A 24,865-nucleotide genomic window follows, 5' to 3' on the forward strand; every position below is an offset into this window, starting at 1 on the left:
AATAAAGACCTTTTAAAAATAGATAAAAGGTGAGTTGATGGCTGCATAGTTCTTCGCCCCTCCTCCTTCATTCTTCTGGAAAGTGGCGCTAACACAGAATGTGAATAAATGTATCTATCTGCTGGGAAAAAGTGCCAAGAAATTACCATCGAATTCCTGGAGTTTTAATTTAAAAAAGAATTAAGGGACTATAACCTGTTTTGCTGTTTCTACCTTTGATATAGTCTCATATTTTAGCTTGGCCCCTTTGAATGTAATTATATATAAATGACTCAGATTCAGGACACTTTCGCTAAATTCACAGAAATCTAATAAAATCATCAAAACTCATGACATCTGGGGTGCCTGGGTGGCTCCGTTGGTTAAGCATCTGCCTTTTCCCCCAGGTCCTGATCCCGGAGTCCTGGGATCAAGTCCCACCTTGGGCTCCCTGCTCAGCAGGGAGTCTGCTTCTCCCTCTGACCCTCCCCCCTCTCATGTTTTCTCTCTCTTTCAAATAAATAAATAAAATCTTAAAAAAAAAAACAAACTCATGACATCTGCCCCCCTGATCATTGCAGAACGAATATCAAATGATCCTTAGGTAAGGAAATTTAAAAAATGTATGACCGAGAATGATAACTTGCCTCCGGCTAGATTTGCCCCCTCCCATCCCCCTCCATGCTGCAAAGGCGAGCAGTGTATAGACAAGGGACCATGTTTGGAAAAGCCTCATGGGTGTTTCTCCGTAGCTCCCTGCGCATTGATTCTGTGGGTTTTTTCATGGATGGGCTGGGATTACTCACTACATTATCTTTATCTTCATTTATTTCTACTTAACTGAAGGAAAAAGAGCTCCTCTCCATTGCATCACAAGCAGCACCCAATCTTACAGGCAAAAAGTTATGTAAAGTGATGAAGAAATCGTTTTTGCAAACTTCAGTAGATCTTTCCCCGCTAATGATCAGATCAAAGCAATATATTCCTCCCCCATCCGTCTCTCTCTCTCTCTCACCCCCTCTCACCCCACCTCACTCATGTTTCTGAGTACTTGGCTCAGCCTTTGACCTTAAGCAAGAAAGAAATCACTACTAGCTAGCAAGTGGCAATGGGGAACAGTGTCCTTGCCTGAGAGGGAACGTTCTCTTAAACCAACACCAGAGGGGAAATCGTAACGTAGCATTGCAATTACCTGACTTCCTATGATGGTGTCCTCGTGGCACCTATCCACATATCACAAATTCCTTTCTAAATTCACAGCTCGGCTCCTGTTTTCTAATTTTATGGAGCTAATATCCTCACACTATTTCAAGGACTCTTCACTCCCTCCATCACTTCCAGAAAGAAAAGGAAATTATTGTAGTAAGGAGAGTATTCTTTAAGGAACCTGATCAGTTAGATAATGAAGAGATTTAAAGGCAAATTCAAAGACTTGGAAAGTAATAAAAAAGGAAATAGAAGGGGAAATCTTGAGAAATAGGTATCGTATCTGTAATGCTGTCGTCGAGGGTCTCAGTTAAGGGAATGGATTAATCAGTAGAGTGCATTAAGTGGAATCAACTAACATGACTTCTAGTCCGAGGATAAATGTAAAAAAAAACAAAAACAAAACAAAAAACGCTGCAAGGCCAACCGTTATGTGTTTGGAGAGTTCCGCTAAGAAGGAACAACTGTAAAAACATCTGCAGGGCAGCTGGAACTCCATTTCCATCACCACAGGGCAGCTGAGACGCAGCCAAGCGTCTCTTCCAGGACATCAAAAAAAGATGAGCCTAATTGCTTTCGCCTTGGCTGCTTAAAGAGTTAAGTGCACGGCTGTGTCTCACTGTGTGCGAGGGAAACACATGATCGTGTGATGAGACTGACCAAGAGTGGCTTGAGAGAACTTCCCTCCCCAAAAGCTCTCCGGGGGTCCATCATGAGACGGGGTCAGCTCGGGGGGCTCTGACTCGGCCGCCTCGCGGCAAAGAGGAGATGCTTTCAGTCCGACACTTTTTTTTTTTTTTAAGATTTTATTTTTATTTATTCGACAGAGATAGAGACAGCCAGCGAGAGAGGGAACACAGGCAGGGGGAGTGGGAGAGGAAGAAGCAGGCTCATAGCGGAGGAGCCTGATGTGGGGCTCGATCCCGGAACGCTGGGAACACGCCCTGAGCTGAAGGCAGACGCTTAACCGCTGTGCCACCCAGGCGCCCCTCAGTCCAACACTTTTAAAGACTGTGCATAAGAAATTTATTTTTCTGAAATGGGAAACCCAACCGTTTTGGGGCAAAGTGAAGCTTCTAGGCTGAAGCGAGGCAGTGTTCTTGTGAATATAAGCTGAACAAAGCACTGTCTTTTAAGACAAATTAGGCCCATCAAGGGGCGCCTGGGTGGCACAGTGGTTAAGCGTCTGCCTTCGGCTCAGGGCGTGATCCCAGCGTTATGGGATCGAGCCCCACATCAGGCTCCTCCGCCATGAGCCTGCTTCTTCCTCTCCCACTCCCCCTGCTTGTGTTCCTTCTCTCGCTGGCTGTCTCTATCTCTGTTGAATAAATAAATAAAATCTTAAAAAAAAAATTAGGCCCATCATAAAGGCGAAATTGACTGAACTTCCTTATTTTGCTAGAAATTAGTTGCTCCTGTTCACCGGCTTTTTCTACTCTATTTTTCTTCCTCAGTGTTCCCGTGGGTGTAAATATAGTCGTAGCCAAACAGAGCATGCCTCCTGACGGCTTATCCCTCCTACTTTTCTAATATGATGTCCCTCCTCTCTTCCTTTCCCAATACAGTGGTCAATTTGAACAGGGAACTCCACGAATGTACCTGAGAAAACTGGAGAAACCACCCCCATCGAAGTGTTGTGACAAAAAACTCTTCATTTGGCCATTCATTTGCTCCAGCTTGTCCCCTCCCTCAAAGGGGAGATCACACTTTGGGATGATGATGTTGAACTGTGCCTCTGGAAGCTGTAGCTTTCTGTCTATTGCCTGTAATTTGGAACCATCGACCTTATTATAATGATGTCCTACTAATGTTTCCTTTTCGTGTTGTTCTGTGTGTGGGTGCAATCATGTATTGCCATTGTTTTATTGTACTTACGTTCCTAAAAAGGGCAGCAAAGAAAGAAGCTATCGTTTGTTCATTTTGGATGAATACACTTCTCCTTATCACAGATGGAGTTAAATATCAGCCCTTAATTACTTTCCTTGGACACAAAGACAAAGTTCATTGGGAAGAATTCTGAGTGAATCCAGAAGAGAGACGGAAGAAAAAAATTTCCATTTTTTGTTAATGGGAGACGAAGTGTTTACACGAAGACCATCTCTAAAGCAGAAGATACTGGGACCCATGGATGACGTCAGAATTCCTGAAATCCCTAAAGTGGAAGGTAAAATCTGCTCGTCATTCTTATTCTCTACAAAAATGTTTCATCACATTTTCAAATGACCCAAAAATTTCAAAGTAACCAGAAGGGGAAACTGATCAGGTCTATTATTTCAAAAACTACGATTTAACCCTGACGGTATCTGGGAAGAGGTAATTATATGAGTATATCCTACAATTCTCCATGACATACAGACATAGAGTTACTTACAGGCATAGGGGCTGGGGTGGAAGAGGCTCCCGGCACGAATTACCCATGAAGAAGTTGCCAGAGTGCTATCTGGAGGCTGACCCACTTGGCTTCCGGTGAGAAGAGCAAGGGCTGGTTAGCTATCGTCATCATGTTGAATTTACATCCCTTGTATTTATTTATCTTGTAACCGGAAGTTTATACCTTCTGACCACCTTCCTCCAATTCTGCTCCACACATTCCCTACCTCCTCTGGTAGCCAAAAGTCTGATCTCTCTCTTTTTTTGTTATGAGTTTGGCTTTTTTTTCTTTTGGATTCCACATATAAGTGAGATCATACAGTATTTTTTTTCTCTGTCTTATTTCACTGAGCATAACTATCTCAAAGTTCATCCATGTTGTTGTAAAGGAGAGGACTTCCTCATCTCTCTCCTGTTCTATATATACCAAGACTTCTTACCCACTCATCCATTGATGGGAGCATAGGTAGTTTCCATGTCCTGGCTATTATAAATAATGCTGCTATGAACATGGGGGTCCATATATCTTTTTGAGTTAGTGTTTTCTTTTCCTCTGGCTATATGCCCGGAAGTGGAATTGCTGGATCATAGGGTAGCTCTATTTTTAAGTTTTTAAGGAACCTCCATACTGTTTTCCACCAACTTACCTTCTACCAATTTACATTCCCACCAACAGCGCACAAGGGTTCCCTTTACTCCACATCCATGCCAAAATTTCTCTCTTTGTCTTTTTAATAATAACCATCCTGACAGGAAAGAGGTGGTATCTCATTAAGGTTTTAATTTGCATTTCCCTAATGACTAGCGATGTTGAACACCTTTTTATGTACTTGTTGGCCTTTTGAATAGTTTCTTCAGAGAACTGTCTATTCAGGCCTTTTGTCTATTTTTAATTAGATTATTATTCATTTTTAATTTTTAAAAGATTTTATTTATTTATTTACTTATTTATATGAGAGAGAGAGAGCACAAGTGGGGGTAAGGGGAAAGGTGGAGGGAGAAGGAGAAGCAGACTTCCTGCTGAGCAGGGAGCCCAGTGTGGGACTTGATATCAGGACCCTGAGATCATGACCTGAGCCAAAGGCAGACGCTTAACTGACTGAGCCACCCAGGTGTCCCTTTTAATTATTGTTATTGTTGTTATTATTATTATTATTGCTATTGAGTTGTATTAAGTCCTTTATATGTTTTCAGTATTAACTCGTTAACAGATATATGGCTTGTAAATACTTTTCCCATTCCACAGTTCGTCTTTTCACTTTGGTGATGGTTTATTTTTGTGTAGCTTTTTAATTTGATTTAGTCCTGCTTGTTTATTTTTTATTTTGTTGCTGTGCTTTAAGAGTCATATCGAAAAACTCATCAGTAAGACCCATGACAAGAGCTTTGTTCGTATGTTTTCTTCTAGGAGTTTCATGGTCTCTGGTCTTACATTTAAGTCTCTACTTTATTTTGAATTAGTTTTCATGAGTGGTATAAGATATAGGTCCAGTTTCACTCTTTTACATGTGAATATCCAATCAACCCAATACCATTTATTGAAGAGACTGTCTTTTCTTTAATGAACATTCTTGGCTCCCATGTCAAATATCAGTTGACCATACATGCTTGGGTCTATTTCTGGGTTCTTGATTCAGTTCCATTGGTCTATTTGTCTGTTTTCATGCCAATACCTGTACTGTTTTGATGACTATAGCTTTATAGTATAGCTTGAAATTAGGAAATATCTTACTTCTTTGTATGGTGACTAACATAACATAATAAAAAATTATTATTAAAAAAAAGAAAATGTCTTACTTCCTACATTGTTCTTCTTTTTTGGGATTTCTTTGGATATTTGGGGCCTTTTGTTGTTCCATAGAGAATTTAGGAGTGTTTTGCTACTTTGTAAAATATGTCTCTGCAAACTCAATAGGGAGTACATTGAGTCTATAGATGGCACTTAGTAGTATTGGCATTTTAATGATATCAGTTCTTCCAGTCCATGAACACAGAATGCCTTTCCATTTATTTGTAGCTCCTTCATTTCTTTCACTAGTATCTTATGGTTTTCAGTGTAGAGATCTTTCTCCTCTTCCGTTAAATTTAGTTGTAAGTATTGCTTAGATGCTATGGTAAATGGGATCAATTTTTTTGGTTCTTTTTCGAAATTTTATTGCTAGTACATAGAAACATTACTGATTTTTGTATATTAATTTTGTATCTTGCAACTGTACTGAATTTGTGGATTAGATCTGATAGTTTTTTGGCTTAGTCCAATAGTCTTTAGGATTTTCTTTCTTTTTTTTTTTTTTTAAGATTTTATTTATTTGAGAGAGGATCCTGGGATCATGAACTGAGCCAAAGGCAGATGCCTAACTGACTGAACTGAGCCACTCAGGTGCCCCTCTCTAGGATTTTCTGTACATAAATTATGTCATTTGCAAATGAAGACAATTTTACTTCATCCTTTCTTTTTCTTTCTTTCTTTTTTAATAATATTTTTTATTATATTATGTTAGTCACCATACAGTACATCCCCAGCTCTTGATGTAAAGTTCCATGATTCATCACTTGCGTATAACACCCAGTGCACCATGCATTCATCCTTTCTAATTCTGATATCTTTTATTTCTTTTTCTTGCCTGATTGCTCTGGCTGGGACTTCTGTTCTACACTGAGTATGAGTGGTGAGAACAGGCACCCTTTTATCATTCCTGATCTTAAAGGAAAAGCTTTTAATCTGTCACCATTGATTTTTTTTTTTTAAGATTTTATTTATTTATTTGACAGAGAGAGAGACAGCCAGTGAGAGAGGGAACACAGGCAGGGGGAGTGGGAGAGGAAGAAGCAGGCTTCCCAGTGGAGCAGGGAGCTCGATGCAGGGCTTGATCCCAGGATTCTGGGATCACACCCTGAGCCAAAGGCAGATGCTTAACGACTGAGCCACCCAGGCGCCCCTGTCACCATTGATTATTATGTTAGCTGTAGGCTTGTCACATATGACCTTTACCATGTTGAGAAATATTCCTTCTATGCCTAATCTGTTAAGACTTTTAATCATAAATTATTGATGATTTTTGTCAAATGCTTTTTCTGCATCTATTGAGATGATTGTAAGATTCTGTTATTCTGTTTTATTAATGAGATGTATCACATTGATTGATTGATTGATTGAATATTGATTTGTGTTGAACCATCTTTTACCCCAGGGATAAATCCTACTTGATCATGGTGAATGAGTCTTTAAATGTACTGCAAATTTGGTGTGCTAGTATTTTATTGAGGATTTTTTGTCTCTATTCATCAAGGATATTGGCCTATAGTTTTCTAGTAGTATCCTTTTCTGGTTTGGGGATGAAGATAATGCTGGCCTTGAGAAATGAGTTTGGGACGTGTGGTTGTTCAGGATAGTGGCGTTTCATGGGTGCTATTTCCTTGTCTAACTTCTTGTTTTATTCATGCATTGTTTTCCTATTTCATTTAATTGTCTGTCTGTATTTCTTAGAGTTCACTAAACTTCCTTAAAAGGATTATTCTGAATTCTTTGTCTGACAGTTCATAGATAACTTATTTTAGGGTCGGTTATTAGACCTTTATTAGTTTCCTTTGCTGGTGTCCTATTCACCTGACTTTTTGTGATCCTTGAGTCCTACATTGGTATCTGTGCATTTGAGTAATGAGCCTCCTCTTTCAGACTTTCAAGGTTTGCTTTGACAGAGACAATTCTTCACTCATCAGCTCACTTTGGGTTTCTGGGTGTTTTTGATGGTAATGTCTTTGGTAATGTTACTCTGTATTTGAGGTAAAGCAACTGTTTGAACTCTGAAGATGGGGATGGAAACATGTGCTGTTGGTTGAGGACAGTTGGGTAGGACTGTTGGCTTGGTTCTTTATCCAAGAGAGGATAGGCTCCATGGTTGGGTGAATTCTCTGGTCAGGCTTTCACAATGATTGGGTACTGGGCATTATATCCAGGAGTATATGGACCAGTGAATTAGCTCACCTAATTCAGGGTGATCTGACAGGGTAGCAGGCCAGGACTCAGCCTGTACAGCTCATTGTTTGGGGACCTGAATCAGGCCTGAGTGTATACTGAATTCCCTGGTTGGCTGAGGACACTGGTTTTGCTCTGCACACAGGGGAAGTCACAGGCTTTCTGTTCCAGTGCCATGTGCATAGGGCCGTTGAATGGGCTTTGCAGCGTGCCTTGGGCTCTGGTTAGGTTCCTTGGTTGGACAGATGAAGGTTGGAGTCAATGATGAGTGGGGCTATGACTCAGATTCTCTGTCTGGGTGCTGAGGGAGAAACAGTTCCAAAACAGGTAAGGCTCTTAGGTTATTGTCTTAACTGAGGCTGATACTCTCCCCCACCCCAACCCAAGTTTTCTGACCAAACAGAGCCACTGGCTTTGTTCTGCAAACTGTTGGCTCTGTCTGCCCTTTGGGCAGCACAGCCCAAGCTAGGTGTTCCCACCAGTCCTTCTGGTCAGATGGGACTGGCTGAAGCTCTCCGGTCTCCCCACAGCAGGTGGGGCTAAGTCTCAGCTCCCAGGCAGGAGCAGAGGTGGGAGAGGCCACGCCAGCTACTCTCAACCTCCCAACTGGGCTGGGTGGGAGGGGCCAGGAGCTGCCCCCGCTCTTGGCTGTGAATGAACCCCCTGCTGTGTGTTGCACAGCAAGCTCTACACCCCATACTGACTTCGCTCTGGGGGCAATCAGCCCTGCCTACCCGCCTCTCAGCACGAGCACCCCTGGGCCACACAGCTCCAGAAGTTGTCACCAGCCTTCTGGTCAGATGGGGCTGGAAGACACTCTCTGTAGCGCCTGGCGCTGTGACTCAGCACCTTGCCTGGACACGGACAAACAAGGCTCTCGGGCTGGCAAAATTCTTCGTTTGATGACCCAGATAAGGCAGATCTGCACGCTGCCACGTTCTCTGGTGCGTCTCTGTCGTGGTTCCGCGGATAAGCAAAGCCGCTGGTTGGGATTACTGCTTGGGCCCTGCAGGTGTGAACTCAGTCTTCCAAGAACCAAGTGCAGGTGGAGCCCCTCCCTCCTTTTCCGTCACAGTCAGATTCCCGGTGGCTGGGCCCTGAGAGTCCCCTGTAATCTCCGTGGCGGGAGATCAGAGTACGGGCTCCCACAACGTGACCCACAACACTGGGGAGAGGCTGCCTTTCCCCACTGGTTCTCTTTTCTTGCTGGAGGAACCGGATGCTCGAGGGGGACCTCTCCACGTGGTGCAGGGCTGTCCTGGACGAGGGGCAATGCGGTCGACAAGCAGCCTCTTCTCTTCCCCTTCCAATGCAATCTGTCTTGGTCCCTCAGTTTCAAGGGGCCGCTTCAGCCTCACCCTGTGTTCTAGGATCCTCTCTGTGGTGTCTTGTTCTTGAACAGATGTTGGTTATTCTTGTGAAGGAGGGCAAAGTCAAGAACCACCTATGTGGCCATGTTGGTGACGTCACTCTAACTGGATATGTAATCCACTAGGTAAAATAGACCCTTGTAGGATCACGTGTATTTTCATTTATTTGCATGTCCATAAACACTGATAAATAAACAATTACACTTATGATTATTCCTATTTCTAATTCAAATTTATAGGACATGTGTTGTGAATGAAGAAACTCATTGAGGGCAACTGGAGACTAACAATAGATTGACAGAGCTTCTCCAAAAGGAAATTTGTCTTGCTTCCACATACAACAATCAGAAGACACAGTGGAGGAAGAGTTTGAACACAGACAAACTGGATTTAATGAAGGTAAAGGAAGAGAAAGGGAGGAAGGGAATAAAAGTTGTTCTTATCTTCACAGGTTTACTGACACTGATGCAGAATATGATCAGAAGCGGCGGTTTCCAGGGATCGCATAGATGCGGTGACGTGCCTGACAATGTCGGAGCTGAAGGCGGCTTTCTCATTGTCAGGCTGGAAGTGCTTAAAGACACTGGGATTATTTCCCCTAAGCCTTTAGGGAGAACCCAGTTCCAGACTCACCCCCTGCTGACACGCTTCCAAAGCTAGTGTCCCGTTTGTGACAGAATCCAAGTTTTTACCTGCTACTTATATTGAAAAGAATTCTATTTGAGAGAGGAAATAGTATAGGTAAGTAAGGAAATATTACTCATGCATTGATGGCAACAGAGTGACAGACGATCCAGGAAACCACAAAAATAATAAGGTCAGCAGCTCGAGGTTTGGTTTCTCATTAGAGCTATCTGTCTTTTTTTAAAAACATCTTCCTTAGATAAAATAACAATGGTAAAAATACTAATGAAGGTTACTAATAGCACCACCACTGGTCATAACCAAGGAAAATTGGTAAGGATGTATAAGGATGGTTATGAAAAGTTGCACAATTTTCATGGGACCAGAGTTGGACACAGAAAGAATCATGTCTAGAAATCTACACGAGGCCGATCCCATGAGGTGTTCAGCCAGGAGGGGACGGTTGGCCCCGGCAACCACCAGAGAGGCCAGCTATGTCTCCTGGTGGGAAAAGAGACAGGAAGACTCTGATCCAGAAAAAACTGAAGGGAAATCAGCAACCAACTAGAAGAAGTTCACAGCACTCCTGCAAGGGGGTCTCACCACAGCCTGAGATAATTCTGCCATCATATCCTAACATCAAACCAATTGTAAGTGTTGAAATTTTTAAATTTATTGAGAGTTTTAACTTACAGAAGTCTTAATTTGGTCTACTTTTAGCATCCAAGCATTCTCAGGTGGGAGCAGATCTCTATGTATTAGTTTAAAGCTGATTATTCGCCACCTTACAGAATCTAGTATGGAAAACAGCCCTAAAGCTGCAAATGTTCTGACCGTGTCTAACACACTCCCCCAAAGGCTCACCTTGTTGGCTGCGCATTATCCCTCAAGCTCACAATATCTCATTTGAACACCAAATAGTGACTATGAAACCTTAATGTTTTGGGGTGAGGGAGATAGTGGGCGTGAGCAGTGTCTGAACATTGGTCAGCTTGTTAGAAGGAATGACAGGTGGATAAAATCACTGTAGTCTAAGTTATCGTAAGTCTGTGCAGGAGGCTGACTGTCTCAACCTCTCCAGGTTGAACATTTAGAGTTAGAAACTCCTAGTTACAACCTCCGTTCTTAAATTCCCTACACACACCAGACACAGTGCCATTTCCCACTTTATCAAAGTTAAATTAAGGCTCAAACATGGACCTCTCCGATGGCAACATTTTTTCTCTTAGCAACCGGACTATCAGTCCTTAGGATTCACCGTGGGTTTTGTTTTGTTCTGTTTGGGCCCCATCAATTCTTTTTTCAACGTTGTGATAGAGACCCCACCAAAGGAACTCTCTACTTGAGTCCGGTCTCTGATTTGTCTGGATAATACAATCTGAAACACAGACACATTAGCCATCGAAGGATAATATTTGTATTTCATTAAGATTAATGAGAAGATAACATTTTTATAAAGTGCTGGAAGCTCAGCAGTGACTCCGACCTGACCTTTGCTCTCGCAAAGGCTTTATGATTCCCTGGTGGAGACAGGCATGGGATTCATTTCACCAGGCGGAGGACTAGCACGGGGCTCCATAGACGCTCACAGCAAGCAGGGCAGAAAAGTAGAACATTGGAAGCAAGTGTGGGCCAGGCTCAGGCATGAGAGCATTGGGAGAGCATGGCAGAGGAGTTAGCCTTTGGACTGAATCTTGAAAAGATGGGAATTTTGCATTGGAAGGACTGTGGGGGACACTATGGGCAGAGAGAACGGAGGGAAGGAATTTTCTGATAATGACAGCTAACCCTGGAACGTGCTCTAAGGGCTTTAACTATTGCCTAATTTAATCCTGCCAACAACCCAGTAAGGTAAGTGCTCCTTGCTCCCCCTTGACAGATAAGAGAGCCTGGAGACATGGACAACAACCCACCCAAGTTTACAAAACCCCGGAGTGGTGAAGGAGAGGCTGGACCCAGGCGGACCCTCTCCAGGGCCCTTGCATGTGTTTACCGAGCTACGGGGTGGCGTGAGCAGACATCAGATATGTGTGAAAAAGGGGAGGACCAGATTCACAAGGACACTAGTGTGGTGCGCCTTGTCTCATCTTCCAAGCTAAGGAGCTTGGAGTTTATCCAAATAGAGTTGATGGAGAATCATTACAGAGTTTTAGACCAAGAGAATTAAATGTGTTCTAGAAAAATGGTTCTGGCAGCCGATGTGGATGGGACCAAAGGAAGGGGGAGAAGTTACAGGGCAGTTGCAAGGGAAAAGCCAGGGGACACAGGTCCAAGAAAGTCTCCTATCACTCAACAAGCCCAGGCATCTCCTCCATAAAGTTAGTGAGGAGCAAGATGCCATAGTTCAGGAGGAGGCGTCCTGGTGGTGGTGTCCTTTGGAGCTCGAATGAGAGATGAGTAGGAGAGGGTCACAGAGAGTGGGGATTGTGCTTATTAAGATCCCGTAGTGAGGAGTGAGAAGAGAAAAGGCTCGTCTTGTCCCCATTCCCCTGCTCACATGTCCTACCCTCTCCTGGACTCTCTCCCCCTGCCTCCGTCCCTCGCCCCTCTCCCTAACTTCTGAGCAGCCCCCCTTATTCACAAATTAAAATAAAATAAACAGAGTCACTCCGACGTCGCTTCCTAGCTCCCACCTTTAGCTTTCATTCCCTTCTCAGCCAAGTTGCTTGAAAGTGATAAAAGTGACATCTTCCTCCTCTCCCTTCCCTTCCTCGCCTCCCGTGCATGTTCCTACCGACTACCATCTGCGCTCTGCCTTCTCGACGCCACAGAAATGACTCTGGCAAAGGCTAGCAGAGTTGTCATTCCCGTCAGAGCTCCTAGGCCCCCTCCAGCCCTTATCTTCCTGGGTCTCCACAACCACTCAGTATTTTAGAACTTTCCTTGGCCACATTTCAATCTCCTTTCCAAAGTACACATGTATTAAGTAGTATTTTTTTTTAATTATGGCACCAATGCGTGGATTTTTAAAACTTCAGAGACAGACCTCGATCAGAAGATTTTTTTGTCTATTTGACTTTTAACAAATTCTATTTCCTTGAAATACAGCTTTCTCTGCCATTTGCTGGGAATGCCCTTAAGCCATTTCACAATTTAAGTAGAGAAAAAGCTACCTAAGAAAAGAAATTTGTCCACAGTCTCCGTGGACACAGGCTAACAGATGTTTTCCCCTTGTGGGATGACCTTCCTCCCTCTCTCATTTTGGAGATGATTCACAATGATGCGATGGTGTTGCCATCTCTTCTGTGTCCTCTGGGACCCTGAGAAGGGCGTTTCCTCTATACTTTAACAAAAATAGTATGAAATACAAAGCATAAAACCCATTCTCAGGGGAGTTTCCCTCTACTTGCTCTGTGGGGTGCTGCCCTATTCATGAATCATTTAACCAAACCTATTCGTTTCAAAAAAAAAAAAATTCTCAAAGCCCGACCAATAGATACAGAGTGAAAACATTCTTCCGATGATAGCTTCTCCTGGTTATACAATTGATATAAATTATCTGTAGAGAATATATGGATTGAGCGTCAAAACCCCACATTCCCCTTGCCAGAGTTTATCAACTCCTGATGAAGTTTCCAGATAAACAGACACTATAAAGACTGTAGAAGGGTTCACGGGCACAGTTACGACTATGACACTATCCCCTTATGATCCTTCTTCTACCTAATGTTTTTCTGTCTCATGTTGGGGTCCTCCTCTCCAAACCCTCAAAACTGGTGTCCCCTGGGTTTTTTCCTTGGCCTACTGGTCATTGCCCAGTGTGATCTTGGTATTCTCAAGGTTTTGATGACCTGTGCAGACCGACATTCACAACCCTGTCCTGTCCCGTTCCCTCTACCTGTGCTCGGAGCCATCACCTTCTGGATGCAGATATCCAGATGTGTCATAGGCTGGCCACCTGTGCTATCCAACGCATCCTAAACGGGGCCTGTGATCTCCTCAACATCCCAACTGAAACCGGTGCCTCTTAATAGTCCCCAATCTTAAATATTAGCACTCTTAAGAAGCCAGTCATTCAAGCCTGACATTTTAGAGCATTCCTAGGTTACTCCTGCAAAATGAACGGTTCGTTAACTATGCATACATCCCTTTCCCAGCTCTCCAGTAGACCTCCTTCCTTACAAAGTTGTTTCCCACTCTTCCCTGGATTAACCTCTGATCTAAAGTCAGAGCGCAGAGAGACCCACCAGCCTCTGCATGTCCCCAGGAGAAAGGGAGCATTTTTCTTAAAGGTAGTTAGACATATTTTTGTAGCCTTTAGTCTGGGATTTTTTTCAATCACCATGTAGGGAAACTTGTGAGCAAAAATACTTGGATCCAATACACATAGTCTCTTGATACTGGCCAAGACCCATAAGAGATTGAAACTATGGTTTAAGAGGAAAGTACATGAGAAATACGACACCAAGGACATGCATTAGAGAAGAAATACAAATCCGTAATTAAGCTGGTAACTCACCTGCATGGCTGCCTGTCTCTACTTTAATTTGGTCAAATCTATAAGCTATAATATCAGTCACTTTACTAGAGGGAGGAAAATTCTCCCAGTATGTATTCTACTTACCAATATGTCACCCTGAAGCTGATCCATTTCCCTATATCTATTCACGTCAAGTTAACTTATCTGATCATCTTGATCATTTTGATTCCTCGTATGTATTCACTATAAAAGAACTCATTCCCCCCCGAAAAGGAGAACAGTGCAATTAAACAAACAGGGTGGTAAAAAGAAGAGCTTGCCTCCCATCCAGAGATATAAATAGGATTTAATTGCGTACAAGATACCTGTGACTTTCAGTTTCCGAACCGGTAAGATAGAAATGTGTGTGTCTATAACTTACCTCGTCTGAGAACCTAGCTGTCATTTGGCCCATTCAACTAAGTCTAAACCTTGGAAATGATTTAATGCACCTCGGTCAAACCCTACAAGTCCCGCCCATTGCGGAAGCAAATGAACCAGATTTCATTTTCAATTGATCAAAACCATTACGTCATTCTTACAGCTATACATTGGCCATCGATTTTCACAGAGGGAAATGATTCATCCCAAACAATTACAACTCTGAAATTTAAATTGAGCCCCCACTTACCCCACTCACCCCCACCCCCTCAGATAGATTAAGCTGTTTTGGAGTTCCCTTGGTAAATCCAAGTACATTTTACCTCTTTCTTGCTATGACCTCTGAAATCCTCTACACTTGGGGGGGAGTGTAGGAAACCCAGAATGGGTTCTATAGGTAGGTGCCTCCGTGGGACTGCGGCTATGGTTGTGGCACTGGCTTCACAGATGAGGTACTTATCTACGGCGGGGGGGGGGGGGTTCTAATGGAGAACGAGCTCCCAAGGGAGCAGGATTTCAGAGTATGAATTCATCATCATTTTCAAAGGATGGCACCTGCTTTTTAGAAAGTTATCTACTACGTTGTGTGTTATGTTTTCCAATAAACTAGTCCCGAAAAGGCAAATGAGTTGCTAAAAAGGCAAATTTACAGGAAGGTTCTTAAGTGTTTGACGTTGATGGTACCCCCGTCAGCAAATCAGCCATTGTGGCAATCTACGTCTTCAAGATACCAAACACCCGTACGTGTTGGCAAAGACAACTTGTTGAATTTAAAAGTATTCCAAACTGAGAGCTGAGTACGTGTACGGCAGGTGTCTCTTAAATCCCAGCTCACTGGGATACAAGCTGACATTTGCCCAGAAAAGCTTTAGAGTGTTTAGTGAAACTCAAAATAGTAACATAAATATTGACTTAAAAAAAAAAGAAGAGCCCTTTAGGTCTTCTGGTTCATCCCAAATGGGTTCTCGGTGTTTTTTTATAACTGCATTTAGGACGGCGGATAATGCACTGGTGATAAAGCTTCTGATTAATAAATAATTCAGTAGCCAGCGAGTGTAAAAACATTGCTTGTATTGTGGCTCAGCGTCTTGTTTTCTAATTATAAAGGACTGGAAGGCCTGCCGCTCCGGCCTGAGTGATTTCACCAGGTTTGTTCTGTGGTTCCCCATTGTCGCCCTTGAAAAGAACATTCCCACAGAGCGGGCTCTAAAGACAATAAACATCATATGTAAAAAGAAATGACATAATCTTCGGCGCTGATAAGAGGCTTTTCCCAGGAGCTGCGTGGGACTGCAGGGGAGGGCCTGCCCAGGCCGGCCGTCTGCTCTGGGTGCCTGGAAGGAAGTGTCCATACAGGCCTACAGGCCGTTTACTGGGGCCAGAAGTGGGCAGGTCCCTCCCTGCCTCTGTGAAAATCAATCCAAGGAAGTCTGATGCCATGGAACGGTTTCCTGTCCGCTGTGTGGGAAATTTAACTGAGTGCAAACGGCCAGCAACAATGGGACAATATATTATAATAAACAGGAAAGATAGCATTGGCCACGGAAATCAATGGCTGGAGTTCATGAGGCATTCATAAGATTGACAAGTGAATAAATTAAAACCAAAAGGTTAGGACATTGAAAGAGAAGTTAATTTTATGTCTGCCCTGCAGCTCCCCTTTTCAGACTCAAATTAAGACTGTGTATAATAAAATGAACATAAAGTCTTAGATGTACAAAAAGGACTTCGTTAAGACCTACATCATCAGAAAACCAGAGCGCCTTTTACAAACGTCCCCATGCTTGTATAGTCGTTGCTCACGGGGCATTAACAACCCCTCGACAGCGTGACCAAAGACTTATTTAAACGAGTTTCTTGCTTTAAATAAACCTGCCCTCAGCAACCAACTGTTCATCCAGGAAGGGATGTGACACCCCAATACGCTGAAGAAGTTTACTCAACCAGAACCAAATGGAAATGTGCGCGACTCGCTCTTTCTAAAGAGCTGAGGGAAAAGCCACAAGAGACCCTCCAAAACCCCAAATAATTATAAACAACAGAACATAACTAACTCTAAAACAGACTTCAGCGAAAGCAACAATGATCAATCCATGTCCACGCCATAGCAGCTTCCCTTTCTAAAGATGCTTTAAAGTTTGTGTTTTTTCTTAAATAATAAAGTGACTTTAATTAGAATTCACCACTGAACCTTGGTTTTGCAATAAAATGGGTGACATACCAAATTCTTTCTCCTAATTTCTATTAAAGGCAGAACGTTGATCGTGGACAAAGCCATAGGCTGGGGATTTTGAGACAATTAATTCCAATCCAGACTTTGCCACTAACTCTCATTCGATCGCAGTTGCTTGGACAAGTAAGCATGAATCTATTGCGTCGTTTATGAACATTTGTTAGACAAAGCATGAAATGGTTTGGTGATTGCTGCTGGTGAGCACGTCTACGTAACCCAGTATTTAGAAGCTGTGTCTCAAGCGTGTCTCGCAAAGTTTTGTGTGGACTTCAAAGACATTTCTCTGCATTATTCACTATACTCCTTTATTTTGGACTAAAATGTTCTCTTTCCACATCATGGATTATTGATAGAGCCTAATATTTGGGAAAGTTGGATGACTTCGTCCTTGTAAATAAAAATTAGCCCGCGAATTTCTAGTCTTGTCAGAATAGTCTTTGGTACTTTAGAGCAGAAAGAGAATACTGGGGAGCCAAATTCTGGTTTTAGTCTAAAATAAAATGTCCACTGTATTTTAGGAGGCTATAGCAAGGGTAAGAAATAACATTCTTCAGTCTATTTATTATTTTAAATGTGGTAATAGCCTAGATTTTTTTTAGGTTTGCTCATAAAGAGTTTTGTTTTGTTTTTTTTTTTAAGTCAAATTTATTTATTTAAATGAATCCAACCTCCTCCTTACACCCCCCGGGCAGCTGGAAAAGCGTAACGGAAGTGGCCAGCAGAGGGCAGTAGATCACAGCAGAAACCGTCTGTTCAGCTGGAAGGGAAATCCTATTGGCGCTACCAGACACTCCCCCACCCCCAAAATTATAGTTTTACGTGAAGCACTTTCTGACCGAAGAAACAAAAACGCTGGCATCAAAATATGAAGTAAAATGCAGTGGGAGGATTTTTGAGGCTTCCCAGGAAACCCGCCGCCCTGGGTGACGTTCCCCCAGAAAGTCACCTCCACACCCCGACTCCATTTTGTCTCTCAGCAAAAGCTAGCCCTTGATGTCTTCACCTCAGCTTTTTCATTTCGAGTCCATGCCACAGAGCCGCACACAGGCCCAGGGCTGCGTCGGGCAGCGAACGGCCCGTGCCGGTGGGCAGAGGTCACAGGCCTGGGCCAGGGCCAGGGCCACCCGCTCCTGTGCCCACAAGCTGTGCCCTCACTCTGCACCCGCCTTCCCCGACCCCCACGGAGGCCTGGCCCTGTCCCCCTCTGCCCTTCCCCTGATCCCCGGCTCAGGTCTCCCATCCCCTCTCCCGTGCCTGGAGTCTCCAGAACATTCTGAGGGACTGCAAAAGATTGCCCAGAAAGCCCCAGTCCTCCCAGGAGGGTGACCTCCAGTTTGGTCCTCTGGGTCTTCTAGATCTTTTAATAGAGTCATTGAAATTAAAAATAGCTTGCTTTCATTTAGAGCTCAGGCGTGGGCCCTCCTGTCTCCTCCCTCCACGGGTCCAAGGCCAGCTGTCCATGGGCTCCCCTCCCGCGCAGCCCACCCTTCCTTCAGCGTCTCTCCACCCCCAGCACAGACACCCCCAGCAGCTCTCAGTCCCTGGTCCCCTTCCTCGGCTTCCACCGTGGGCCTGGAAGCATCCTGAGCTGACTGCTGGGCCCTGACCTCTCATCCCCTCCTCTGTGACCCGGCCCGCGCTCGCTCCCCCAGCGGCCTACTCCCCGGCTCCTGGGCCTCCTTTCTTACTGCTCACCGTTTTTGTTTCAGTCTCTTCCTCAGGAAAGCAAAGTAAAGGCCAAAGGCCAAAGCGGACTGTTAAAATAATCACAATAAGAAGAAGGGACAGGCTCCCCAGGGTCTCAGGGCCTTATATAACTCCCAGGACTCCAGAGAATCCCAGTCCCCTGGTGAGTAAAACCTTGGTAATTTGAGTAACAAGTGCTCTCACTTTTTAAGATTCAGTGTATTATGAAAAGGAAAAAAAAAAAGAAAGAAAAACAAGTTAGTTCCAAAACAGCTGCATCTCCAGTGATCTCGGGGTTCACTGAGGTGGGGAGCTGTGTCCTTCCCCCCTCCAGACAGCGTGGGACTACTCACTTCACACAGGGCCCCGAGCGTGCAGGATGGCAGCGGGCTTTACGGAAAGGTGACATGTGGCTGGCACTTTCAAATGCTTCGGATTCAAAAAGAATACATGTGAGCGTTCACGCTTTTAAACGAAATAGATGTCGCCATCCAGAATATGCGTGTTTAATTTCAAAGGAGAGGGTGTTTTTAAGTGCCAAGTCAGGGTCCTTTGATGTCCAAGGGGAAGCCAAAATCTTCCCGTTCCCCCCGCATCTCACGACCCACCCCGCACCTCAGCTGAACTTAGTCTTTTCAGAAAGATTTCCCTCTGCAAAACAAAACGAAACAACAACAAAAAAAAGATTCCGCACTTTGCCCCAACAAGCCTACCTTTGAAAAGAACCCTTCTGTCCCCAGTGCCATTTCTTCTTCTTATTTCCGAAATGAAGAGCCCTAGACCCCCTGGGCCGACGTGGTTTTGAACATCATTATGTCACTATCGACGTTGTCTACTCTGGTCAAAATTCAGAAGCCCGATTATTTAATTTTGTACAAAATTTCAACATTTTAATTATGTGCATCCATCTGGGTGCAAACAGGTGGGTTCTCCAGGACCGCATCTGGGGCTCCCGAGAAAGTTAAACGTCAGGCGGTCCTCGGCGGGGCGGGGAGCCCATCCACAGAATCTCTGCAAGCCTTCATCCCTCATTTGCAAAACACCCAGGGATGGAGAAGTCACCATCTCAAAAGGGGGCCCCTTCTGTGCTTACACACTATAACGGCCAGATAATCCATCCTTACGGTAAACCCAGGTTTGCTCATAATTTCTATTAATTGATCCCAATTCTAACTCTTAGGCACACATTGGGCAAAAATCCAAGCATTGTTCTACAATCAGATTAAATAAAGCTCTCAGTCTTCTTCCGAATTCTCTGGGCTAAAGCGGGCTGGCTCCCCTGCTGTGTGGGGGGAAGCAGGGCTGACCCAGCCTCTTGTCTCGGGATGTGTGCTCCCTGCCTGAAGCACCAGGCCCTGAACGCTGTCCACTGGGGGTGGCCTGACCAGCTCCTGATGAGACATCTCATTTTTCTTTATCAAGTAGTCCTCAAACTTTCTTGTGTCCAAGAATTCCCTAGGGAACTTGTTAAAAATGGACATTTCTAAGCTCCCTTCCTAGACATTCAGGTTCCTAGGGGCCCAGAAAGCTACATTTTAAACAAAACAGCCCAGATTTCATGGACAGGATTCCCTCGGCCCATATTTCAAAAACCTTTCCTTAGGGGGTCTATTTTTTAAAATCTGGCCTCAGATCTTACTATTTTTTTTAAGCACACTATAGACTCCTAGTGATATTGCAATTCACCTAAACAATAAGTCTTCTTACAGGAACCCCTATCAGAGTTCCCCATCCTACAATTGTATAACCGAGTTTTAAGGCTGAAAGTCATGAAAATGCATTTATTTCTATGTAGTGTTGCCAGATAAAACACAGGAAACCCAGTGAAATTTGAATTTCAGATAAACAATAAATCATTTTTCTTAGTGGGACCTATCTATACTAAAACATTATTCATCGTCTACCTGAAATTCAAATTTAATTCCATATTTTTATTTGCTAAATCTGATCATCCTATCCCCACGTAACATATTTTGATTAAATCTGATTTTTCTAGTTATGCCTGTTGTGACTGGTTTGGATCCTAATTCTGTCCTCAGATGTTTTTGGTTCTCAAAAACACCGCTCCTGTTTCTGACTGTCAAGTTACAATTCCTGTTTGCATAAACTTCCAGGGACGGTCTCAGAGGTGATGTTTGCACGCCAGTCGTAAAAGGAGATCCAGGCCCTGTATCTCACAGAAGTAACTGTTTCCAAAACTCTCCTCCTTCTGTATTGTTGCCCACCTTCCCCGAAGTCTATGATGGCTGGTTTCTTTTCAGCTGTACTGCAAGTGAAAGAACACACGGTTTAGAATCAGAAGGCCTGAGTTGAAATACTGGCTCTCCCATTTAAAAACCGTGCAATTACTAGACTTCTCTGAACCTTAATTTCCTCACTTGTGAAATGGGAAGGCTTTGGGTCATTATAAGAAGTTAGCGAGCTGACACAGAGGAAAATCTCAAGCTTTGTGGTTAATAATTAATAATTCCTCAAAAATAATTCTTCATTCATGAATTTTTTAACTAGCTATGAGAGCTTCAAGTTCAAGTTGGCAGGAGTAAGTGCATGGATCGCTTCCCATTTGTCTTCAAGTCCATCAGAAGTATGAAAAGGAATAAATCCATAGCTATAACGAAGAAGAAGGGAAGAGGAGAGGAAGTCATTATCAGATGGACGTTATCAATGAGTTGCAGGGAGACAGGAAGCCCTGCCAAGTCTACGGGCACACGGAACAGAACGAAGGCAGCACAGCCGAGTCCACTCCTCCTTGCAGGGGCCCCAGGGAAGGCGAAGCCGTTCTGTGCCTCCACCCCCAGAAGCGGTGGTTTAATAGAAAACGGACAGGTATGGGAGAGGATGGGGAAAGCAATACGGCTAAAAACAGGCGCACCACGTGAATATTTATTTTCACTGAAGATCTTCTGCACATAGGTAACCAGGGAGTTGCCATCACTAAAACACAATAGGAGGAACAATGTGGGTGTGACAGTCCTGAGTTGTGACATTTTCTTTTGGGAGGGGGCGGTGCTTGCAGCCAACAGCAGGCTGGAGGGAAGCCAGCTAGGAGACAGGCCACCCCCACATCGCAGGGGCTCCCATCTGTCCATCTGTCCACAGAAGGAGAAGCCTGAAAGTGGGGTGCAGGTGGATGGTCTTGCGTCTCAGTGGAGAGAACCCTGAGCAGCTCCCCAGTCTTTCAGTCTTAAAACGGGGCCGCTGTCATGGAGGAAACTCATCCAGATGAAAAAGCAAGACAGAGAAAACAGAAAACCCAGAAGGAAACACCCGACTTACAGAAGAAAGAGAACTTTAAAATGAAGAAGGGGGGAGGGGGGAGGGGAAGGAGAAGAAAGGGAAGTAAATCTCTTGTTGATAAAATTAGATTTGAGGGGAAAAAATTTCAAACAGAATTCTATGAAAAAGTTATGCTGAGCAAAGTAAGTCAGTCAGAGAAAGACAGTTATCATATGGTTTCACTCATAGGTGGCGGATAAGAAACAGCACAGAGGATTCTAGGGGCAGGGAGGGAAAACTGAATGGGAAGTCATCAGAGAAGGAGAAAAACCATGAGAGACTCTAAACTCTAGCAAACAAACTGAGGGCTGCTGGAGGGGAGGTGGGCGGGGGGATGGGGTAACTGGGTGAGGGGCATTAAGGAGGGCATGTGATGGGATGGGCGCTGGGTGTTAGACGCAACTGATAGATTATTGAACACGACATCTGAAACTAAGAATGTACTATATGTTGGCTAGTTGAATTTAAATTAGAAAAAATAAAAAGTTACAATGCAGATAGGTGGGTAACTACATGGGACGGATGAAACAGAAAACAAGTACATCAGTGAAAGAGACAGAAAGTAAAATCCAGACAATCTGCCAGAATGTGGACCCACAGAACAGAAGTAGAAAGTCTAGAACATATGCGGCATAGAGGACAAATCCAGGAGGTCTAATAGGCAAAAAATGCATGTCACAAACAGAGAAAAGGGGGGAAAAGGCGATTATCCAGACATAACAGAAAAAGAATTTCCCCAAACCTGAAAAAAGTCACCTGTCTTGAGATCAAAAGAATCCAATGAGTTTATAAAGGAAAATGGCTGCAAGAGGGGCCACGCTGCGGTGCAGAGTCGTGCATTCCCCCAAGAGCAGAGATAAAAGTCCACGTGCTTCTGTAAGGGGTAGGAGAGGTGTCCTCGCAAAGAACAAACATGCCAGGCAGTCAGAGCCCTTGTCGGCAATGCTGGTGGAAGGAGAAAGCGGAGAAGCGCCTTTAAAACCTAATGGAAAATGATTTGGGGCTCAAATAAGAAATCGAATGTGAGATGCCAGCCACCTTGCTAACCTTCAGAGATCCTTACTTCTCATGGACCCTTCTCTGAAAATCCGTGCAAATATAAGGCACCAAAAGCAGGGGGGTGGGGAATACAAAAGGATAAACCATGGGATTCAGGCAACGATGGATCCAGACCAAGAGCATGTAAAGCCCATCCCAGGATGAGAGCATCTCAAGCATGGAGCAGGCCTAGAAGCCGGCGGTCCTGCTGGGACCACTGAGGAAAAGGCACGTCACCGTGAACTTCAGGACAAGCAAAGAGCTGGAAACAAATTGTGGTCCATTTGGGACACCAACCAGTGATGAGGTGAGAAAGCCGGGAAGCCAGGGGCCCACAAGTCCCACACTGCTGACAGGCCTTGCGGAAAGAGACAGACCCTCAGTCATGTGCAGAACCACACCATTTTTGAGGTTAGAAAGTAGGTGATAGCAATGGGGAGAAAGAGATGGAGATTCTAGTGAAATGTCTTGAGCCTCAAAGAACCAGGGTCCGCTGTTGCTGAAGCTTCATGTTCTGTTTGCAGGAGAAGGAGGAGCTGTGACCTGAGGGCAGCAATAGGAGCCGGGAGAAAGCCCAGGCCTTGCCCGGTCCCCGGGGTAGGTGAAGCCCACGACAACACACAGCAGCTATGGCGGGGCAGGGGGGAGGCTGCAGGGAAGATGGTGGCCCCGGACAAGAGCCAAGTAAGAAGAGTTGGGGACACAAGGTGTCTGCGTCACAGAGGGCTGTGGGAGGTGGGTGAAGGCGGAGGCTGGGACAGGGAATGGGGACCACTAAGCAGGATGGGAAGATGGCGGGGCCTCACCTGAGGCATTGACGAATGAACCCAAGGAGCAGAAGCGCGTGGGCTGGGGTCTCCACAGACTGATTTGGGTGGATTCTGGGTTTAGTTTGTCTTTAAGTCCCAGAAAAAAAAAGACATCCTTCCATCTACAGTGCCCTAAATGAGCATGACCTCCGAAGGTGTGGAGTGTTAATTTATAAGATTTTGTGATAATCCAGGATAAAGCAAAATAATCATGGAGAGAAGGGTCATAAGAAAAGGCTCAGATGAGAAAAACCAGAAAGTCCACAGGGTAGATCAGTGATGCAGACAAGGAAAGGAATGACAGGAAAATGCTAGTGTTCAAGAGAAGGATGGAACCACCTATGAACCTGGGAGCAGAAAGTGTGTCATCACGCTAAATAGTGACAGAACCCTAAGGGGAGGGTTCGGGGTGATCATTGGTGTGTCAATTCACATTTAGATCTGGGTGTGAGAGGTGATCACGCCTGCCCACGCTGTTCGTGTGGCATTCCGTCCTCATCACTTGTGTCAGGGGTTTAAATTTAAGACAGCAACATAAAGATAATCGCGCAAACAATGATTTGTTTCGAATACGTCCTACAAGGAAACTCAAAGTCAAAGGTGGTTCAGAGATTAGAAAGTCTGAAAAAAGACTCAAGAAATCATGCAGAATGAAGGAGCTAATAGATAGTTCTGTGGAGAGGACTTTTCTGTAAGAGCCCTATTTTATGAGAATTATGCTTAAGAAAATTAGCCAACAGCCAAACATTAGTATCAGAAGAGCAATCAGCAGATGCAGCAGGAGCTATTGTGGTCTTTGCGAAGACCCATAAATATCTCCAAGTGCCATTAGTGTGACAGGGTAGGTGATGAGCCCAGGTTATTCTGACGAGAGACGCATATTCTAGACACGCTGAACTGGTTCCAGAATATATCATCAGGGGACACCAATGACATTGGAGATACGGGGCCTCAAAGCAATAGAGAGTGAATCATAAGAAAGACGGTGTGTAATTAGAGTAAATGGTCAGAGGTGTCGGAGGGCACAGAGCTGTTCGGCAGGACCGGGAAAGGGGAGAGGGCAACAGGGCTTTGGATACACGCACGGGTCACTGCGGGCAGTAGAAGGGCTCGGAGGAGAGCGAGGCGTGCGAGATGATGCAGGGACACTGATTCTGAGCTACACAGTAATGGAGATAAACGGACAGAAACAAGATTTATAATTATCAGCAATGCTAACAACACGCGGTGGAGATTGTCAGGACTTTCTCTTACAGGAAACAAGAATTTGTAATATACATGACACTAAATCAGCCCCCCAAAAGTTATGTGCGTGTGTGTGCCTGTGCATGTGTGCCTGTGTGAGTGAGCGCACGTGTGTGTGGGGGGGGGGGGGAGGTCCCTGCAGAGGGTCCCCTTCAGGAGACATTACTGAATGTCAGCTACAGGTCAGGTGCTGGGCTGGGAATTGGGGGCACA

This window comes from Ursus arctos, unplaced genomic scaffold (assembly GCF_023065955.2).
Source record: "Ursus arctos isolate Adak ecotype North America unplaced genomic scaffold, UrsArc2.0 scaffold_10, whole genome shotgun sequence".
Taxonomy (NCBI): domain Eukaryota; kingdom Metazoa; phylum Chordata; class Mammalia; order Carnivora; family Ursidae; genus Ursus; species Ursus arctos.